Below are 22409 nucleotides of genomic sequence, written 5' to 3'. Positions count from 1 at the left end.
AGTCCAAGCTAATCTATCTTAGAACCTAATTGACTTGAGGTTTATGTCATGAGCACTCTCTTCATCATGTTTGCACTTAGGTTGCATCCTCATATTAGTATTGTATTAGGATGTTGTCTCATGACTAGGAGAGCTCGATCCCCCGATTTGACATGGTATCAGAGCATAGGTTTCCCACAAGCCTAGGTAGTTTAGAGTGAGTGGCACACTCTCATCTTGATGTTAGGGAGAGTTTGTGAGATAATGTCCATGCGATAATTTCAGTTCATGATGGATTCTTGAGTGTTCATTGAGAGCTTTGAGATTTTGTGAGAGTCCTTTGTGAGAGAGAGTGTGTTCATTTTGAGAGAACCTTAGAGAAAGATAGCCCATCGAGCTCCTGCTTCAAAGCCATATGGGCTATCACCATCAACAGCGAGCAACCTCAACAGGAGAGAGCTCCTCCGCCACAGCTCACCAATAGTTGAGCCAGCACGACCAACCATCACAACAAGCAGTTCCTCAGACTATCTACTAGCAGTAGCCCATAAGCTCCCAACCGGCTTAGCAACGGCTCAGAGGCCAATGACATCTACTCAGCTGCGCCTCGACTGACTTAGGCCTTCAGCTCTCACAACACTTCTACAAGCCCCAGCAACGTCCGTCGACTTCTTCCCACAACTCCAGTCGCATCAAACGATACAGTAGCCTCTGTCAACGACGCCCGTGCTCCATCCAACAGGATTGCTCACCCACAACATAACCTCCAATGCATCTAGCAAGCTCGAACGGCACATCAAAGGTCTCTTGCACGCAACGAATAGTCGACCAGTCTCCAACGAACTGCATTGACTACGTTCTGCTCTCCACGCATAGCAAACATAGCTCCCACAATGCCAAGAGCAGCCAGGCGACATTCCAGAGCCACAGAGCTCACGCAAATCCACAGGCAGGTGCAATGACTGAGGTGCATAATGTCTGCGCACGAAGTCAGAGGTCGGTGACAATGCCACCTGAGTAAGAAGCCAAGCCAAAGTTTTCTAAGGTTTCCCAATAAAGGTCACGTGGTAGGATAAGAACTAATAGTGGTTAAGTTAATCCAAACCACTGTGAACCTTGGTTAGTTGGGTGTGGTCATTGACTGCTGGTCAATTTAACCTGGGTAGAATTAACCTTGGTCAACAATTGGATAGGTTGGTCAAGCAATCCCCTGGTCAAAGGTCAACTCACAATGGTTAGGGTAGGATTAGTTAAGTGCCACCTAAGCACATAGCTTCTTGCCAAGCACAGTTTGGAAGCAACATGTGAATCCATCTGCCACATCATCAAGGCCCCTCTTCTCCATAGAATCTTTGACAAGGCGTAACTTGCAATCTAGGAGGAATTGGCACACGCTCCAAGAAGAAAAAATAATCAGTTTTTTGAGCTCTATGTGCCTGTCAAATCATATTTTTTGTATGCAATTAGATACTGCCAGATTTAAAAGTATCGTCAACTGGTAAGACCTTTGCAATGGCAATACACACCCCAACTGTTGAGAAATTCACCAGGGAAGGATTTCATACCTGGTCTACACAAATGAGGTATCTCCTGATGCATCAAAAGCTTTGGAAGACTGTAAAAGAAGACATACCCACAACATAAAATGATGCGTGGAAGGAAAAAGATGAAGCAGCACTGTCACTCATTGGATTGCACTTGGGTCCAAACATAATTCATCATATAGACTCCAAGGATCATGCCAAGGATGCATGGGATGAGTTGAACACAGTGTTTGGTGCGAAAGCCAAAAACCAAGAAATCCATCTTAAGATTGAATTCTATGGTATGCACATGGGCTTCAATGAATACATGGCACAATTTGTCAACAAAATCAAAAGCATTATGACCCAACTAGAAGGCATAAATGCAAAAGTAGGGGAAAAAGATGCACTTGCAATTCTCCTTAAAAGCATGCTTGCAGAGTACAATTCACTGACAACCACTTTGAAGAATTTGCCAAATCCAAAGTTTGAGGAATGTGTATCCTCTCTTCTTGAAAAAGAAAGAGAGTTGAAGGCATTGACATTGATATCGACATCTACACTTAACAGCTATAATGAAGAACAAGCACTATTCAGTAAAACATCAACGAAGTGCTACCATTGCGGAAGGATGGGTCACTATCAAAGTGACTGCAGACTAAAGAACAAACCAAAGTGTCACCATTGCAAGAAGCTGGGACACAAGGAAGAAGATTGTAGATTGAAGAACCAGCAGGTCAACTACACAGCATTGTCATCAAGTCATGAGCCAAAAGGTGACATCAATGGAATGTATTGAGAAACAAAAACCTTGCCAACCTTGCCTATATTTTGTAAATCAAACCTGACCACCTAAGAGTAGCTATGAAAGTACCCAGGGGAGGATTTGATCTTGTAACTCACATCTAACCACCTTGCACTAGCCAAAGGATCATGGCACCAAGGGGAGGTGTTGAGAGTTGTGGTGCCATGAGCACATGTAGAGCAAAGGTATGAGTAAAGGGCACGCTGCCACATGGCATGGAGGACATATCCCACATATGAGCAAGCATATGGATGTAAGTACCCTCACCTATAAAAGGGAGGTTCATTTGAAGTAATATCAATAAAGCACTTTGCACTATCTCAATATTCTCTTTATGAGTCCAAGCTAATCTATCTTGGAGCCTAATTGACTTGAGGTACATGTCATGAGCACTTTCTTCATCATGTTTGCACTTAGGTTGCATCCTCCTTAGATTAGTGTTGCATTAGGATGTTGTCTCATGAGTTGGAGAGCTCGATCCCTCGATTTGACAAATATTATTGAGCCCATACTGTATGTGAGAATGGAGAAACCGGTGATGAAAAAAATTTGGGTCAAAGGTACATGAAGTTGATCTTCAAAGGATTTGAGGAAATGTATAAAGATATTAAGTAAGGTGCAAAGATATGTGGTGGTAAAGGTTTTAAGACTGGGGGAGATAGTAAGAAATATGTAAGATAGCACATGTGATCAAAAGAAGGGGTTTTATATTTTTATGGAGTTACAAAAAATATACAGACATAAGGGGATTTTCAATTCAAAAAGGGAAAATTTTCATACATAAGGGATACTTTCATCATCTTGGGGTGTATATAAGTTATAAAAATCCATAGGTAGCAGTTTTTTTAAATACCCCTTGATCACATGTGCTATATGGCTTTTTTACATAGTGGCCCCACCTAGGGTTTTAGTTAGGACCATAAGTTTGGATTTTTAGAGAAGGTATCTAAGTGATGGAGTGTATTTCCAACTAAAGGAGAAGGAATTAAAAGTTTGAATAGTGTTAGAACAAGTGCTAAAATGTAAAAGAAGTGTGTCTCTATAAAGAGATCTAAGGGGGGATTTTGGTTAAGATTTTGTTAGCATAGATCTCATTACCATGCACTCTAGTTCTCTACTAAGCATGCGATCCCGATAATTGGTAATTTTTACTGCACTCATAGTGATCATGCATGCTAAAGCACGGTGGAGATCATGCATGCTAAAGTGCGGTCATGGATGAGTGGTGGCATGGTGGAATCGTAGCCACGATAGACATGGCTGATGACAGCCACCACCATGGGGCAATAATTCCCACAAAAGTAAATAATGAAGCCTAATCACCTCTAATCTCTCATTACAATAATTTACTGCACTCATAGTAATCATGCATGCAAGCCCAATGGTGGTAACTGGAAGCTGAGTAATTGTGGGCCATTGTAGTGGCTGGTAATTAACAGCCAGCCATCTTAGCCGCCACCACAGACATGGCTAGGAATCTTAGATGCCACCACCTCTAATCATTCATTACCATGCAAGTCAGTACTACCACCTTGAATTATTCAAAATTCGGGCCAATCACTGTGGTGGCTCTCACCTTGACAGTAGTCGAACTACAACCACCATGGTGGCTCTCACCCTGACAGTGTAGTCAGGCTACAAACCACTATTACATTCCCTTAATTGTTTCCTCTTCTATCCCTCACCAACGTTCATTCTCCCTTGTAATCTCAAGCTTCCACTATTCCATTTCCTTCACTGCTTCATCTTCTATCCCTCTGAACCATTTCTTTCTCCCTTGCAATCGAACCGCAAATGCAAGCCTCAACTATTCCCTTTCCTTCATTATTTCATCTTCTATCCCTCTTGACCATTTCTATCTCCCTTTTACTCTTCCTTAAACTTCTATCCCCTCTCATAATGAACCTGCATAGTCTGGGAGCTCCTCACACAAGCTTTCCTCCCCCTCTGTAGCACAGTGCGAGAGACCCTCCTCCCCTGATCTTGAAATCGTGACATATGGGAGCTCCTCTCTCTCTTCAAAATCCCAATTTGAATGCTCTCCAAAACTTCACCAGGAAGTTGCAGGAGGTGAACGTGGAGGGGAAACTAATTTGTCAAGGTTAGAAGATTACCATCAATAAAAGCGTGATTGAAAATGCTCTAGGAATTTTTAGAGGCAGTTTGCAAGCACACGTTTTCAAGAAGCGGTGGAAGAGACAGGATATTCTAGACATATACCCCAATGCTCAGATTAGTAAAGATGGTGGAGTCAAGATTTTGAGCTTGCCAACAAACCTCCAAGATGTGCTGAAGAAGACCATCCTGATACAAGAGGAACCGTGAAGTTCTAGCAGGTTCAAGTAGCAGTAGAGCAACTGAAAGGACGTGATGGATCTTTCTCAAGGGCGATCTCCAAGAGTGTGTTAACCAACCTAAAGAAATGCATGGATGGAAAATCCCAATTGTCATCTTAGCCCGTTGGAGTTGCAATATACCTAATGGCATCTACCCTCAAAGGGATTTTTGAGCAATACGAGAAGTAGATGTCTCAAAAGGTGAATTTTCTACAAGAGAAAACCATCGATGCAACAAAGGCAATGCAACTTGAGAAAAGTCTCAGGGAAGGTGCAGAAGCCAAGGTAGAGGAGGCACAAGTGAGGGCCTTGAAGGCACAAGGGCAAGCTGAGGCCGTTACAAAATTGGTTGACATGGAAAGGCATAGACGAGAAGAAGCAGAGAAGCACATGAAGGAGCTCCGAGATAGGCTCGAAGAAGTGAGAAATGATGGGGACATGACAGACAAGGAGCTATAAAAGATGCAAAAGGACCTTGAAGATCAAAGAGCCAAAAAGGAGGGTCTTTACAAACGGCTCTGCAACATGCAGAATGCATTGAACATTGGAAAAGACCAGATGATGGAGGAGCTGAAAAGAGAAAATGCAGAAACCAGAAAGGTGATGCAAGAATTGCGAGAGAGCTTCAAGGCTAAGAAGGATGGGGTAGAGAGCAGCTGGGGTGGAGAAGACAACAAGGCAGGTCCCCAGGCTAGGAAGGATGTAGAGAGCAGCCACGATGGAGCAAGTTCCAGCCAACGCGGTGGAGCAATTTGTAGTAGCCACAGTGAGGGTTGTTTTTTTGAAACACTGTTGGAAGTCCAAAGAGCAAGCTACAATACCCTACAAGAAGATCACGATAGATGTTTGCACATGCTTGCCGTGGCTTTTGACAGTTATGAAAAGTAGTCCGCTATCCTATGAGATTTCCAAACTAGAGTGGAAGTCTTGGAAACCACCCATGAAGATGTTTTTTAGCAATTCATGTAGGTTCAACAGATGCTGAGGGATTTCGATGAAGCTGTTGCACAGAGTGAGCAAAAAGTGGAGGAGATAAAGGAGAACATCTGCAGCCTTAGGATGAGGGAGGAAGGAATCAAGAAGCAACTTCATCATGTACAAAGCAAGACTGTGGTATTGACGGTTGCAATACTTAAATCGGATGCCTATCCTGCTATGCACCAGGGTCCGAAATGTATGGTCTAACATACCCCCATCATAGATGACTGCTATATCCGATGGGTTGTGGCTACCACCCTGTGCACGTTTTTTGCTTTGGAGTGTTTGTGCATACAAAATCTACTTGTAGAGAATTCCATTTGCCATTGCCCAGGTCATGGACAGATCAAATGTGCCTGCCTGCTATAGCTATCTTACAACGAGAAAGTAGATGCTGTAGCTCAATTTGCCATTTGGGCAAAAGACCTTAAAGACAAGGAGCTCAAATTGAAGAAGGCCAAGAGTGAATTTGAATGTGAAAAAAAGGAGTATGAAGGGAGGAACCAACCCCATTCAGGAAAGGAGCAAGAAGGGCCGAGCCTGCAACCAGGAAGCTCAAATCAAGAAAAGAGGAAGCGGCATGAAGGGAAGGGCTGGGCCCCTACAAAAAGGAACCAACCCATTCTAGAAAGGAGCAAGGAGAGCCGAGCCTGCAATCAGGGAGCTCAACAAGGAGTCCTTGAGATGTAATCTGAAGTAAAGGAGTCTTTGAGAATGTAATCTCTGTGTAATCTATTGAATTGTTAATCTTCTCTAGAGTTTGCTTGGGCAATGTTTTCTTAGCTATGTTACTAGATAGTGTCCTTTGATCCACACCAATGGAATCTGTGTGTAATCTATTGAATTGTTAATCTTCTCCAAAGTTTACTTGGGCAATGTTTTCTCAGCTATGTGACTAGATAATGTCCTTTGATCCATGCCACCGCGGTCATAATAATGAGATGAAAGATTTCAATTTGATAAGTAATGTGAAATGAAAGATTTTGATTAGATCACTAATGTGAAACTGAAATATTTGGATTAATGAACTAATGTGAGACGAAAGATTTCAATTAGACAACTAATGTGAGACAAAATATTTCGATTAGACAATTAATGTGAGACGAAAGATTTAGATTAGACAACTAACATGAGAGACATAAAAAATGAGCTTGGAAGGCCCCAAAACCCTAAAAACAGCTGCAAACACAAATATCTTTCGATGATTTTTTAAAAATGTCCAAAGGAAAAAGTTGGTGCCCACAGTCTTGGTTGATGATATCATCAACCAAATGCGTGCCAAGTCGATGATATCATCGACCTAGCACATGGATGCATGCTTTTCCCTCTCGGCATTTTTAAAAAATCATCGAAAGATATTTGTGTTTGCAGTTGTTTTTAGGGTTTTGGGGCCTTCTGAGCTCATTTATGATGTCAAAAGTACCAAAATATGAATCTACAAAAAATGTACTTTTTTCTCAAATAATTTAAAGGTTTTGGCTCACTCGAATAAAAGTCTTCCATTCTTTCTATATGTGATTTAAAAAGTGGGTGAAAAGTCTTGTTTAGATAATAATGAGTAGAACATGCTATTAGGTGCAACAAGTTAAGATAATAAAAGTTATTTTTTGATAAAAATACAAAGTGCACAGGAATATAAAATCTTTAAAACTTTGAGAATATAGAAAATGGAAAGATATTTTGCGATATAGTGGAGGCCCTTTTTAATTTATAGGCATGATGTTTGAAAAATGTACGAATTCTGTAAGTTTTTAGTTTTTGACTACACAAAATATAGCTTTTTTCTTAAAAAGTTATAATTTTAATGAATTTTTTAGGGAATCTTAAAACGGGTACCAATATTACGTACCTGAAATAGATGTTACACTATTGGATATACTAAAAGCAAGCATGGGATGAAATCTGGCAGTTAACGAAACGATAAACAGTCTAAACTTGGACACTGTTTTAGTATAGCACTGTGCAATAAATTTTAGGATAGCATGGTAGTAGTGTAGGGATAGCACGGTAGTAGTGCAGATAAGTTATCGCCAGCACGGTGGTTGGTTTGCACTAGGATATGAATAGCCACCAACGCGGTGGTTGTTGGGATATACTTAACACAAACATGGGTTTTACCATTTAAAGTTTCCAAAAACAATTTAATAAAACCAGCACGATGGTTGTTTGGGATATACTAAAAAGAAGCAGTCTCAATACAAATTCCATTTTGTAGGACAAGTGGACATATTTTCCCTGCAATGAGACTACATACATTTTCTTAGTACTATCTCAAGTGTCCTCGTCCACCACTCCAAGACACCCCAAGATGTGCTCATGCATGTCTAAATCCAATTTGAAGACACTCTTGCCCTTCTTTAGTTGTGGCACATGTTGCATCTGGAACTTAATAGCTCTTACTAGATGAGGATACACACATGTTTGTAGACTCTTATGTAGTAATTCGTAATTGCAGCCTCTCTTAGATCTTTTTTTGTACCAAAAAGCTTCGACTAGTACATCCCACTTCTCATAGGTTGTTCCCCAATTATCATTAAATGTTTCCTCAACCTTGTACTTAAGTTTTGTGCACTACAACAAAAAGTATGGGTCATCTTCCTCGTTCTCCCCAGAATGTATGACAACTTCAAAGGTATCCCCCTCTTCCAGATAATCAGTGAGGTCATTGAAACTCTCCCCAAACTGTGGCGAGTCATTTGTGTCTCCATTGTTTGTCACTCCATCTGAATGTAGAGGAAAAACTTGAACTCGCTCCCATGTCTTCACAATTGCAATGTTCTCACAATCGTCATGATCCCCTATGATGCATGCACTGTAGAAACAAGAAAGTTTTCTTGTTTTAATTAGTTGGTTGTTTGAAAATTCCCATATGCTGTGCAGACCATAAACTCCTTTAATTTTCTCACAATCATGTCGACTTCTCCTTTGCACTTCATCCACTTTCACTTCATGGAACACTCTACATACTACAGTATTCTTAAGGCTTTGTTTACTGTATGTTGAATGCACGCCTGTGGAGAGGTTGGCTGTAAGCCATGTTACAACATCATGGGCATCATTGAGTTTTTCTTGAGGGCACGCTAATCGGTGTTTAAACATAGCTTGCTTAATAACAGCACGGCATCCATCATGTTCACCCTTGTCATGGCTAGACCCAAAGAAATTCCACATCATCTCTAGACCGATCAAGGATTTGAACCTTGAGACAAAGTAGAATCCACGTACTAATTTAAATTGAGAGGCAGCACCATCTGATCACACCTGACGTTGTTTTATCTTTTTTGCAAGGGGATTTTCCTTTTGTAGCCATTTCTAATGCAGTAGAAAAGCATGCTGCACAAATGGCGTGTCATGTTCCCTATCATCTGAAATGTAGAAATGGTAAGTGCATTGCACTGACCTAGACTCCTGTGAGTTAGCTCAAGCAGATTGGCATCAGGCATAAAAGAATCAAGCAAATGACTGTATGTAATATGCACAAGAATCATTATCAGCTTGTTGTATGAGTGAGCACTTTGTGTCTCATCTTGTTCTTGAAAAGAATAATTTTCTGTAAAATCTATGACAAATACAATAGTGTCACGGGGAAAATTGGCAAGGCACGTCCTGAGCCTGTCGGCGGCGATGGCTAGCCGTGAAATTATGAAGCACATATTTTGGGATGGATTGAACCACGTGACCTACAAGCTCCCTTAGCTAGGTGCTCATATATGACAGTAACCATCTCTTTTTATCGGATCCTTTAACATTGACATTTTCAAATCTCCTCCATTTTAGAGCAACATGGTTGTATTCCCTCATTTCATTTTGTAAATTCTTGAAGTATGCATAGTGCTTGGTCACAAATCATGATTATACAATTGATCAAATTGTTATAAGATGCTGAACTGTTCTGGTACGTGGACTAAGCATCTTTTCACTAAATTAGCTATGAGAAGTCACAAGAACAGATGTACCTTCTGCATAGATGGTTCACAGACGTAAATAACCTGAATCACTTTCAACAAACATTTCACTCTTATCCACGGAAGAATGGCTTGCCATGTGGCATGTACCGTTGAGCTTCTTAAAGTACGAGATTGTGGGCTGCGTTCACACTAGAATGAGTAAAGTGTGACGTTTGTTAGATGATTTTCACATGACAATTTAATCTTGAAATAATCAAAGCTAGCACGTCGTTATATCTTAACCATGGCATTCTTGGTTAGGCCAATTAGGGCCTTCCCCGTGTTGCCTTGAGGTGGCTACAATGGAGACCCTTGGTGGGGAATTGTGTTCATCATCACTAGATGATGAGGCAACCTTCTCCAATGTTTAGAGTGCATAGATGTGTCCAAGAGTGTATTTTTGCATGGGCTAATGTACTTAGCGAGATGCTCGAGGCTTCTAAATGTTGTTTGTTTGCATTTTGTATAGGTTTTGGTCTTATATTTCCCTACTAATACGAATAATATATATGTTGAAGATATTTTGTGCAAGAGAGGTGCAAGTTAAGCTCATGAATAGAGGAAATAGGAATTGTATACTCTCCAAAATTGCTTGATCATTGAGAAAATCTCATCTAGCGTTAGCCGTTTGTGACCCCTGATGGGCCCCTGATTTCAATATCCCTCCTTAGACTTCTCACATAAGGACGTTGCTAATTGTTGAAACTGCTTTGAATGTTTCATACTAAGTGCTTATTTTTTGGGTGGCTTATCCTCTCACGTCACATCTTTCAAATAAGGTTGAGAGCCACAAGGTTGCTCTTCTCCTTTTGTTTGTTGGGAGCTGTAGGAAAATGTTTTAAAGGAACAAGAAAAAGAATTAATTTTATTAAATAAAAGTATGGGAACAAGTAAGTGGAAAAAATTGTATTTATGATATGAAAAACATCGTCTAATGAATCGAATGATTTGATGGGTGACAAAAAAGGGGCAAAAAATTATTGCTACATCATGCTTTTTTCAAAATTTGCCACGTCATTATTCAATATTTGTGCCAATAATATATTCATAAGAATGTCTTTATCAGTAAAGTAGCCTTTTCTCTCCCTTTTCTATATATGCTCAAACTCAATGAGGCAGTTTGGCTATCTCACGCTTCGCTCGCTTGCTAAGCAAAATAGATCAAAGATGGAATACAAATGCTTAGATTGCTTGAGTAATTTTGGAGGTCTAAAATAATAAGATAGTTTTTTGTGTTTTGTTTGCTTGAGTTCTTAGGGCGATTGTGTGAATTAAACTAAGTGTTTGTGCTGTATTCTCTTACAATTGAAAGTTTCTTTCTCACTGCTATGTGACTGCTTGGAGCCACGTAGACTCCAAGTTAATTCAAGTGGATCTTCTGTTGGATAGCTTTGTCAATGCCGCTTGGTCCTCTTGCATGGCCGTGTCACTCATAGCTTCTCTTGTAACTGCTTTGAGAATAGTTTGTGACTAGTTTTTTCTTGTGCTTTACAGTGTGCTTTGCATGTGCTTTGGCAATGTTAGAAGTGTTTTCACATGTGCCCAGTTGGGTCTGTTAAAGTGCTCTTGCAAGTGCTTCAGGGCTGTCTTTCACTTTAGAAGCTTCTATGGTATTGGATTCATGCTCAATGATTGCTTTACCACTGCTTTGTGCTTTGTGACTGCTTTGAAAGTGCTTTAACATTGATTTGTGACTGCTTGTCCACTACTTTCTATTTGAGGAGTGCTTTACATGTGCTTTTTAGTGCTATGACAATGCTTTAGTGCTACTTGCTTTTGTGATTGGTTTGGTAGTGTTTAGCAAAGCTTTGTATGTGATTAGTTTTGTCAGTGCTTGCTTTTGTGATTGGTTTGGTAGTGCTTAACAAAGATTTGTATGTGGTTTGGCATGTTATAAAAACTGCTTTTTGACAGCTTGATTTTTATATGGTTTGTCAATGCTTTGGCAATGCTTTTGTAGTGCTTTGCATGTGCTTGCTACTGCTTTGGTAGAGCTTTATGACTGCTTGTCCTTTTCTTGACTACTTTATGAGTGCTTTTCCACTGCTTTCTACTTGTAATTCTACTAGTAATGTGCTTTTCATGAAATTTACAAGTTCTCTACAAGTGCTTTGTGACTACTTTGAAAGTGCCTTAACATTGATTTGTGGCTACTTGTCCATTGCTTTCTATTTGAAGAGTGCTTTACATGTGCTTTGCATGTGCTTTGGTAGAGCTTTACGTGTGCTTTGGCAGTGCTTTGCATGTGCTTGTTACTGCTTTGGCAGTGCTTTATGACTTCTTGTCCTTTTCTTGACTGTTGTATGAGTGCTTCTCCACTACTTTTCTTTTCTTGACAACTTTATGAGTGCTTTTCCACTGCTTTCCACTTGTAATGTGCTTTGCATGATTTGTGGCAACTTCTCCATTGCTTTCTATTTGAAGAGTGCTTTACAAGTGCTTTTCATGTGCTTTGGCAGTGCTTTTCATGTGCTTTACATGTCCTTTGCATGTGCTTGTTACTTCTTTGGTAGTGCTTTATGACTGCTTGTCCTTTTCTTGACTGCTTTATGAGTGCTTTTCCACTGCTTTCCACTTGTAATGTGCTTTGCATGATTTGTGGCAACATCTCCACTTCTTTCTATTTGAAGAGTGCTTTTCCACTACTTGTAATGTGCTCGTTACTGCTTTGGCTGTGCTTTATGGCTGCTTGTACTTTTCTTGATTGCTTTATGAGTGCTTTAACTTTGATTTGTGGCTGCTTGCCCACGGCTTTCTATTTGAGAAGTGTTTTACATGTGCTTTGCAGTGCTATGACAATGCTTTAGTGGTGCTTTTTCACGGCAAGGGACTTGCTTTTGAAGTCCTTGAAAACAATCATCATATCAAAAGCCTTTTGCCCAAGTCCTTTACATGTGCTTTGGCAGTGCTTTGCATGTGCTTGTTATTGCTTTGGCAATGCTTTATGATGACTATTTGGGCTTTTCTTGATTGCTTTATGAGTGCTTTTACTTTGCTTTCTACTTGTAATGTGCTTTGCATGAAATTTACAAGTTCTCTGTATGTGCTTTGTGACTCTTTACACGTTCTCAGTATGTCCATGGAGTGCTTTACATATGTGCTATGATTTCTATCCATAGAGTGATTTCTATCCATAGAGTGATTTCTATCCAACTGTGCTCCCTTTGTTTTGTGCACCATCATAGGTTGAGTTCTTCCAACGATTCAAGGAAAAATTTCCAGAGATCAGGATACAACAATGCTCGTTTGAGTGCTTGAAGCCCTATTTAGTTTGAAAGATGAAGGACATGTACACATGCTACTGAATTTATCATGTGCAAATGTGTTTTTTGAAGGATGTAGTCAACCAGTTGAGGACCCAAAATTTTGGGATTCATGGAGCATGCTGCAACTGTGACTGTAAGGTATGTGGAAATAGCAAAGGGGAGTGTGGTTGCAAAGCTATTCAACATGCTAACATGGGTGTCACTAGTCTTTGGAATTCTATGTTGTGCCCCAAACCTCTTGAAGCATGCTACCACCATCATGGGTGTCTTTTGGGTGATTGCAAAAAATGTGGCCCACAAAAAATGTCATGCTTCCCAAGCAAGATGAATTTTGGTTCCAGAAAGGTGATGGTGAAGGTCTTCCAGAATGTGGAGACATGAACCATGGTGTAGGGGAACACGAAGCAAAGGAAAGACCTTGTTGGCAAGGAGATGTATTGCAATAAACTTATACAATTAATGAAGGCTCACCTCAAAATATTCATCAAGCACAATTACACTTGCAGGTGGCAAGTTGAACAATTCAAAGAGTGTCTGCTGAGGTTTCCCAAAGATGTTGTGGTTTCAGTGGTGGTCTTCACAGAGAACTATTCTTTCAAGGAGCAAAACAAGATTCAATCCATGCACTGGCACTCTAGCTAGGTTACAATTTTTGTCCACATAACATATGTCCGTATTGGATTTGAAAGATGAAGACATTTCATTTTTTCATTTCGGATGACAAGGTACACGACACCCTCTTTGTCCAGCATTGCTTTATGCTACATCATAGGTGGTTGTCAGATCAAGGGTTGGAGCTGACTAGGCATTGGGTTTGGTCGGATGGAGCAGCCTCTCAATTCAAGGCAAGAAGACGTTTCTATTTTGTTTCTAGATTTGAACAGCTAGTGGGTTTGAAGATGACATGGAATTTCTTTGGATCTAGACATGGAAAGGGCAAGCACGATAGGATTGGGGTTGCTGTGAAGAGAACATTGACACATGAACAACTAAAGCCAAATGGAGCCACCTTAAAAAATGCAAGAGATGTTGTGGATTTTTTGAGGACCAACTTGTCTCATGGGGTTCAAGCCAGCTATGCATCTAAGGAGACAAATGTAGCACGAGTGTTTTGGGAGGTTAAGGAAGGAGATATTGATAGATCTAAACAGTGGGACTGCCAACCTGTGCCACAGACACAATCCATGCATTGTATACGAGGAGCTGTGCAAGGGGTTGTTAGTCAAATAGCTATAATTACTAGGTGCTCGTTTATTGATGATTCAAAATGGATATCTCTTGTAGTTGTCACACCAAAGACTTTTGTCCTTTGAATGCATGTACTAAGAGGGATCATTTTCCTTTGCCGTTCTAAGGTGAAATACTAGACCAAGTAGTAGGGCATGAGATGTATTTTGTATATGATGGGTATTTTGGGTACTTTCAAATTCGTATTCGGGAGGAAGATCAGAAAACATCATTTGTCACACATTGGGGAGTTTTTGCCTATAGAGTGATGCCTTTTGGGTTGACCAATGCACCAGCTACATTTAAAAGGTTCATGAGTCAAGATCACCTATACAAACCACAACATGATCGAGCTTCATCAAGGCACCTCTCTCCATCTCTAGCTCTCTCATTAAGTTAACACATGTTTACACATAGGTGCAAATATATCTGCAACTCCCAATTTTTGAACTGTAATTTTAATAAGATACGATTCCCTACCTAGCATTTAAGTTCTTAGAGGGGAGTGATGAGGTAAGTAGTCCCAAACCTCAAATGCAAGATAGTATAAGATTAATGTATGATAATCAAATTATTTTAAGGTTTATGACTCAGGGGGGTCACTCATTATATGTAACCCTATCACATGAGTTCAATAGAAGGATGTTTTTAATATCTAAATTTAACAAAAGTTAATTTACATAAGGGAGTATTTCAAAAAAATTTATAGATTTGTATAGAAAAAGGGTACATTTTATTAATAAAAATTTTACAGATAAGGGATTTTCGAAATATGCCTTGAACGCACGTGATATAGAGGGTTTATACATAGTGACCCCCCTGAGGTTTATGATCTCTATTCAGATGGAGAGCATGTGTAATAACTGGAAGACATTTAGACTACAATAAGAGACATCACATTACCAAACGACTTGAGTAAGATGGCATTTCATTACATGGGGTAAACCCAGATTCCAAATCTAAAAATTATAATCTCTTGCGGGCCCATGGGTGGTGCATACTTGCTTTTAGGTTAGCTACAAGACTTGCATCCTTCTTAAGAACCTTTTCAGCATTACTTGGTGTTTTAGTCCTTTTTTCCCCACTAGTAGGCATTTGTGCAATTGATGGATTGGCCTCGGCTACATTGTTCTACATTTGTCAGTACCTTTATCCATTGTCCCATAGTCAACCCATCTGGATTGGTCTCCTGGTTGGGAGCTCATCTCCTATGGTTGTGGCTACTTCTATGAGATCATTCAAACTTGCCTGTGCAGGTACATCACCCATCTATGTGTCTATTCCATCTTCTAAGTCAACCACTTTTTCAAGACTTTGCACAAACCTTGGGTTGCCTGACAAAGGTGTTATCATATCATCAATAAACGTACAATCAGATTCTCTTCCAACCTTTTCTGACGACCTGGCCTGTTCATTATCAAAAACAACTTTCCAAAAAGGAGAATGGGGCTTAGGCCCTGGGCTGAGGCAAGGAGTCTTTTCATGGGCTATGCTACCCAAGAAAGGTGTAGGCTCAACAAGAGTAAATGCTTGTGCATGTCCAAGTAATCTAGGCTTGTTTGATGATCCTGCCTCTGAAATATCAACAAAGACTACATCCACAGGACAGGCCAAATTTCAAATGGAGATTTTATCCTGGTGGAAAAAACACGTGCAAACTAATGCAAGAGCACATTTAGTAATCATGTAGTCATGCACAGACAATGCAAGAACAAGGCACTAACAATAAATATACAAAGCACTCCATGAAAACCGTCACAAAGCACATGATGCAATTGCACAAACCATGCAAAGCATATGCAAGAAGTCCAAAAGTAGAAGGAAAGCAAACTGAAGCATCATAGGTCAACCTTGCGAACTTCCATCGCAAAGGGGAAAACTAAAACTAGCTGGGCAGACAAAGATGACTGGAAGTCTTTGAAGAAGGAGTACAGCTACCGACCCCAAAAGTTTGACACTCAGAGGAGGGCTACGAGGAGACCGCTAGACACCATAGGTGCTTCGCACCTTAGTAGTGGTGGACAGGCATGGGTGGTAAATCTACTTCTCATTTAATTTATTATTCTATTTGTTTTATTACATATTGCATGCACTTTATCTAACTCTCATAATTTGGGCCCACAACAAGCTATGATGGGTCGCCTTCCCACAAACAAAGAGACGAGACATGCATTCTGCATACAAGCGAAGCCGTGGTTTATTGAGATGGAGGCGATGGGAGCGATAGTCAATTGGGCTGAGGTGGCTGCTCACTCAATATAAGTGCACTACTTGTAATCTCACTTTTTAAATTGTTTTATTCTTTAAGTTCCCATCTAATTTCCAATTAATATGCTTTCATTCTTGGGGTGCAAGCTTGAATGTCCCATCAACGGAGGTGAGTAGTGATGAGACAAGGAGGCAGGTCTCGAGGGATTTGGCTTAGATGGCTTTGACGACGACTAGTGATCAAGCGTAGCTCACAAGCACCAGGGTTCGGGCCAGTGCGACCACGATAACGACGACTGATGATGATGATGACTCCGATGATTTGGATGAGTAGTAGTAGTAGTATTAGTAGTAGTTTGTATATACTTTGACATGTATATGCTTTGTATGTTGGCTCATTTGAGCAATTTGTATAACCCTTTTTGAAAGGAAAATTTTGTAACAAACAAGGTTATATATACTTCGGCATGTATATGCTTCTGTCTCTTGGCTCGTTTGAGTGATTTTGTATCACCCCTTTCACAAGGGAAATTTTGTAACAAACAAGGTTTGAGAGTTTTATCTTGCATGTGTAATTGTAAACATTCATTTGTAATGCTAGTAAGGAAAAAAAGGGCTTGTTGCGGCCCTGTTTAGCCCCACTAATGTTTTTTTAAAATTATGTTAAGGGTCACTATATAGCAACGCTTTACCAGTGTTGCTATATAGCAACCTTTACCAGAGTTGCTATATAGTGACACATATTTTTCGATGTTAATAGTGACATAAAATAGCGACTTTTGTGTCCGTTAAAAAAAAAAAAGTGTAAGAAACGTCTGTATTTCTGTCGAAAAACAGCCTGTGCCTTCTACTGAGTTGTATGTAGCTTTTCATGCTTTGAAGCACTATGTAGCCAGGAAGTTGGGATGCAATTTTCCATGTTCATGTGGATGTCTCAGGATATGCAACTAGTATTGTTTTGGCATAGCCAGATGGTAGACTGGATTATCTAGTTTATTATGTGTTGACTTATGACACCACTCGAGTGTAATTATAGCACTATCTAACGAGAAGTGCTTGTAATGGCTTACTGGAACTATTTGTTTGGTAATTCTTTTGTTGTATATGTGGATCACCAAGCTCTCTTTTTTTTCTTTTTTTTTGGGCAAAGAAAATTTTGTTTATATTTTGATCATCCGTACAATGTTGCCAAACCTTTGATAGAAAAGTTCACCTCTAATGAGGGCTGCCAGCATACAAAAAAGCCTCTTTCTATAAATAAGAGGAAGCAAAACCAGTATCTTAATTGTACCAAGTTGATATGTCTCAAAATATATATCCTAGTTAAGTCCTTGATAGCCCAAGGAGGAGATAGAGATCCATGGTAAATAGAAGAAAACAACAGGGATTTGATGATATGCCATCTTTCAACACTAGAGCCTTCAGCAGTAACCTGTGCATATGGAATGAACAAGTAAGGAGCAAGCACTACTACACACGCATCCTATTGCGACGTTTACGTACCGACGATTAGCGCCCGCTTAGCGTTAATCGTCGGTATAAAAATCGAGTTTCGTAAATCGTCGCTATATAGCGACTTTTGCTAAAAGTCGCTATATAGCGACACTGAGACAAAATATTATAGCGACGTTTTACAGAGAGGTCTTTTTGTTTTAAAGGCCTTAAAATTTATTTTTTTCCAATGACAAAATTTTTTAAATTTTCATACATGTTTGAGCTCATAGAGAATTAAAAAATGAGAGCATGTACATCAAGCCTTTGAAGCTCATATATTCATGTCCAAGTTTGAGATGAGAAAAATCAAATAAGAGCATTTACATCAACTGTTTCATCTTGAGCCAAGTCTAAGGCGCCAAGCAAGTCTATCTCCAACTCTATACCGAGTTGATCTCCTATATCATCATCGTACTCTAGTATCGTACGTTCACCTAAAAGTATTTGATCATCTTCTTCAATTAAGCTTAAGTGTGGTGATTGATCTTGATGATTGTTGTCTTCCTCGTCAATATCATGATCTCCATCCTCCTCCCGTGCGATGTCATTATGCGCATCTTCCTCTTGCCTCATATGGTGATCTACATCTTCTTCGCTAGATTCATCAATTGGATCCGGCATTGGTAGTGGCATCTCCATATCCACATCTCGATCTTCAAAAATCTACTTACTTCGTGGTGCAACTTGGATCACGTACCACCATCTTGGATCAGAATGATTTGGATGAAAAACCACCTATATTGAAGATGAAAAATCACGTGCCAAATGTCGTCAATTATATATATATCAATGGACTTAAAAAACGAAAGCTTCGACTAATTAAATCATTAGTATGCACCTGCTCACACAGTGCTCGGGAAGAACAAAAGTATCACTTTCATCGGTCCAATGTTTGGTGGAGTCTATTGCAAAGAGACCGCTACTATCTTTTCTCACTGTCGCATGGGGACTGTTGTAAGTAGTTCTAAACCATTTTACATCAAGAATGAAAATAGTAAATCGTCTGAAATCAATTTCATAGATGTCGCGTATGGTTCCACAATAATTCAACTGTGAGGAGAGAAGACTGGTATCCGAAGCACTTGCTCGGCTATCTTGTGTGAAGTTAGCCATGACTCCACAATCATACGTGACCTCTTTGAATCGATGCGTTCCACACGAAAATGTCGTCCATATGACCATAATGCACTGTACTTTTTGTACTGTAAAAGAGCATCATTAAAACAATGAAGATGCACCTATTTTATAGCATATATTGCCACAAATAATTACTTAATTACGTCAAGAGATAAGAAACTTACATGCACCATACATCCAGATGATAACTCCCGCTCGCGCTCGTTTATTGTCTCTCCATCACGTTCGGCTTTACGTACAGCTAGTTGTAGCCAATCAAGTGACATGTTAGTAGGGAGAAGAGCCAAATCTTGTGGATATGGTTGTGATCGCCTGTACATTACTCTGAATCTCGTCCTTGCATTTATTCTTTCTGTTTTGGCCACTTCATATCTCTCAATCCACTTCTGCATCTCAGGGCTATTGAGGATACAAAACTTATTGAATTTCTCCATTTGCTCTTCGCTCATCTTTCTTTCAATCCCTTTTCCTTGGGGGACCTCGCCAATGATGCGATCATCATCCTTGTTGTGCCAAGCTTGCGGCATATCAGGATCCGTGGATGCAAGAAACTCTGTGATATATACTAATGACTCTTGCACAAGCCATCCCTCCGCCATGCTTGCTTCTGGTCTTGCTCTTTGTCTTACAAACCCCTTTAAAGTTTTCATAAACTGCTCGAGAAAAAACATCCATCGATTATGAACGGTACCTGCTATAGCCACCTCATCAACTATGTGCACAAGCAAGTGGACTTGAGTTGTCATAATGCTTGAGGGAAAGTGCTTCTCAAGCAAGCATACGGCTTCGATGGATTCCACCCTAGCCTTCTCGATGCTCGATATAGAGATCTCTTTTTGAGATATCCACCTATTTTACATGTCCATGCATATGTAAGATATTTGAGATATCCACCTATTTCACATGTCCATGAAGAAAATACATAATGCGAATTGATAGTAAGCATACCTCACAATACCACAGATCTTGAATATAGCATTTCTAACATCGTCTTGTAAGCACCCTTTTATTGTAATTGGAAGGATGAACTATCAAAGCAACAATGAAATCATGTCAACAATATAACATAATAATAATTACGCTAATGCATCACTATTATCGGTACACTAATTCTACTTAGAATACCTGTAAGACCTTGTGCCAATCATGGGACTTGAGGCCACTAAGCTTATTGTCCTTTGAAAATGCTCCTTTCAAGCAACGCATGTACCCTGTCGGTGTTTGAAAAGAGGCAATGTCTACCTTGATCGCTGCCTCCTCCCTCGTAGAGAGGATCCACGTTGCTTTCGGGAGGACAACTTTTCCTGAAGCATGCACTTGGGGCCACAAACGAGACATCCTATTCATAGCACGCAAGTCTTCTCACACTCCTCTCGAGTCCTTGGAACCAACCAAGTGTGCCCAAATGGTAGCCCCCACATTCTTAAAGATATGCATGGGATCCAAGAGATGATTGATTTGTAACTGACCCCAATAAGGAAGCTCGTGAAAGATCGATAGCCTCTTCATACCAGGAGGAGGTTCCTCTCCATTCTCCCTCCAAGCTTGAATCCAATCACTTGCTTTCAAATATGATGGTGGTGGATCAAGCTGACCTCCACGTGCGAGATGGTCGAGCGGAAGGTATCGAGCATGACCTTCATAAACATTTTTCCTCATATGTTTGGAGTAGCGTGCAAGCGAGATTTCAGAGCGGGTCCACAAACAGGACAAGCATGGTACCCACTTGTAACAAGTCTTGCATGCGTGCATGAATATGTTAGTACAAGACATGCGTGCAAAAGAGAGTAAAAAAAGCATAATCCCTCATTGTACATGTAAAGACATAACCACGTACCTGCACACTCTCCATATCCTGGGTAGTCATGCATGGTCCACATCAAGATACCCCTGACCAAAATATCATTGGTATGCCTAGGAGCTCTGGAAATATCAAAGACCTGCACTCCTCTCCATAATATCTGTAACTCCTCTATCAAAGGTGCCATGTACACGTCCATGTTTTTTGCCTTGTACTTTCCTGGCACAAGTAGTGCAAGCATGAGGTGTCCCTTTTTTATTATTAGCCATGGTGGGATATTGTAATTCACCACGACTATGGGCCATGTCGACCAAGATGTCGAGCGTAACCCGAAAGGATTCACACCGTCCATGGCTAGCCCAAGATGTAAGTTGCGTGGCTCTCTCGCAAAGTCCGGCCACTGATTATCTATGTGCTTCCAAGCTGCACAATCTGCGGGAATCCTCAATGTGTGATCAGTGGACCGATGAGATGCATGCCATGTCATCAACTCCGCTATGGATTTGCATCGAAACATGTGTTGTATTCTTGCAATGATGGGAAAGTGTCTTAAGACCTTTACCGGTATCCTCTCACCCTGCAAGTCATCTCTATATCGTTGTTCCCCACACTTTGGACAACTAGCCAAATCTCCATGCTCACGACGAAAGAGAATACAATCATTACGGCAAGCATGGATGGTATCATAATCCATACCCACCATTGTTAGCATCTTTTTCGCTTCATCTCTTGATGCGGGCATGGTATTTGGTGCAGGCAACATCTTTTGGAGCAACTTATGACAAAGACACTATCCAAATGATGATTCTCAAAACAAACAATATCCAAATAATGAGTCAAATTAATGCAAGGACTAACCTCATTAAGGCCGAGACACTTGTATCCGACCACCCATACTGTACTTGTAGATTCAAGATTGAGAGACAAGCACGTAGTTTAGACATCCTAGCACCCTCGTACAATTGTGTTGATTGCAACTCTCGCATTTTCACCTCAGACTCTGACATCACGTGTACGTGGGATGTAGTGCCCCTAAAAATGGAATCCATCATGTCGACCATACCCTCGTCGTCATCCGGGAGACTATAGTCTTGTTGAAAGTGAGAAGGTATATGTGTACCCTCGTCACCCTCCTCATCCTGTCATAAGCTCATTCGTGTAAATAGAAGATCTTCTATTTCCGGGTATACAATAAGATTGCAAACTTAAATAGCTTTGACTTACCGATGATCCATCAACATGTGCAACACCAACGGGGGGTACTGGTTCCGGCTCCTCCCCATACATCCGCAAGTGGCACATGATAATACGACGTTGATGTCGTACTTCTCGCTTGCAATGAGTGCAATGACAATATAACCTCTCCGTAAGCCACTTCGTGCTCCCGAGCATTGGCGCATCATCGGATGAGCTTCCACTCGTCCCTTCCATCTACACTTATAAAACCACAACATAAGCATGAAGAGGAGATATTGACAATTATGAGCATAGCATGTTTAATTTGAGCTTCTCTTGAGGCCATATAAAAAGAATGACGTCGCTATATAGTAAGGATTGAAACAAAAAATCCTATATAGTAAGGCTATATAGTAAGAGGAGATATTGACAATTATAAGCATAGCATGTTTGAGCTTCACTGGAGGCCATACAAAAAAATAAACAGTAAGCGTCGCTATATAGCGACGCTCTGTTCCGTCACTATATAGCG

The sequence above is a fragment of the Dipteris shenzhenensis genome, chromosome 25 (genome assembly GCF_047967505.1).
Source record: "Dipteris shenzhenensis isolate YYH24624 ecotype China chromosome 25, Dip_SZ_1.0, whole genome shotgun sequence".
Classification (NCBI taxonomy): Eukaryota; Viridiplantae; Streptophyta; class Polypodiopsida; order Gleicheniales; family Dipteridaceae; genus Dipteris; species Dipteris shenzhenensis.
Note: the sequence above shows the minus strand (reverse complement) of the source record.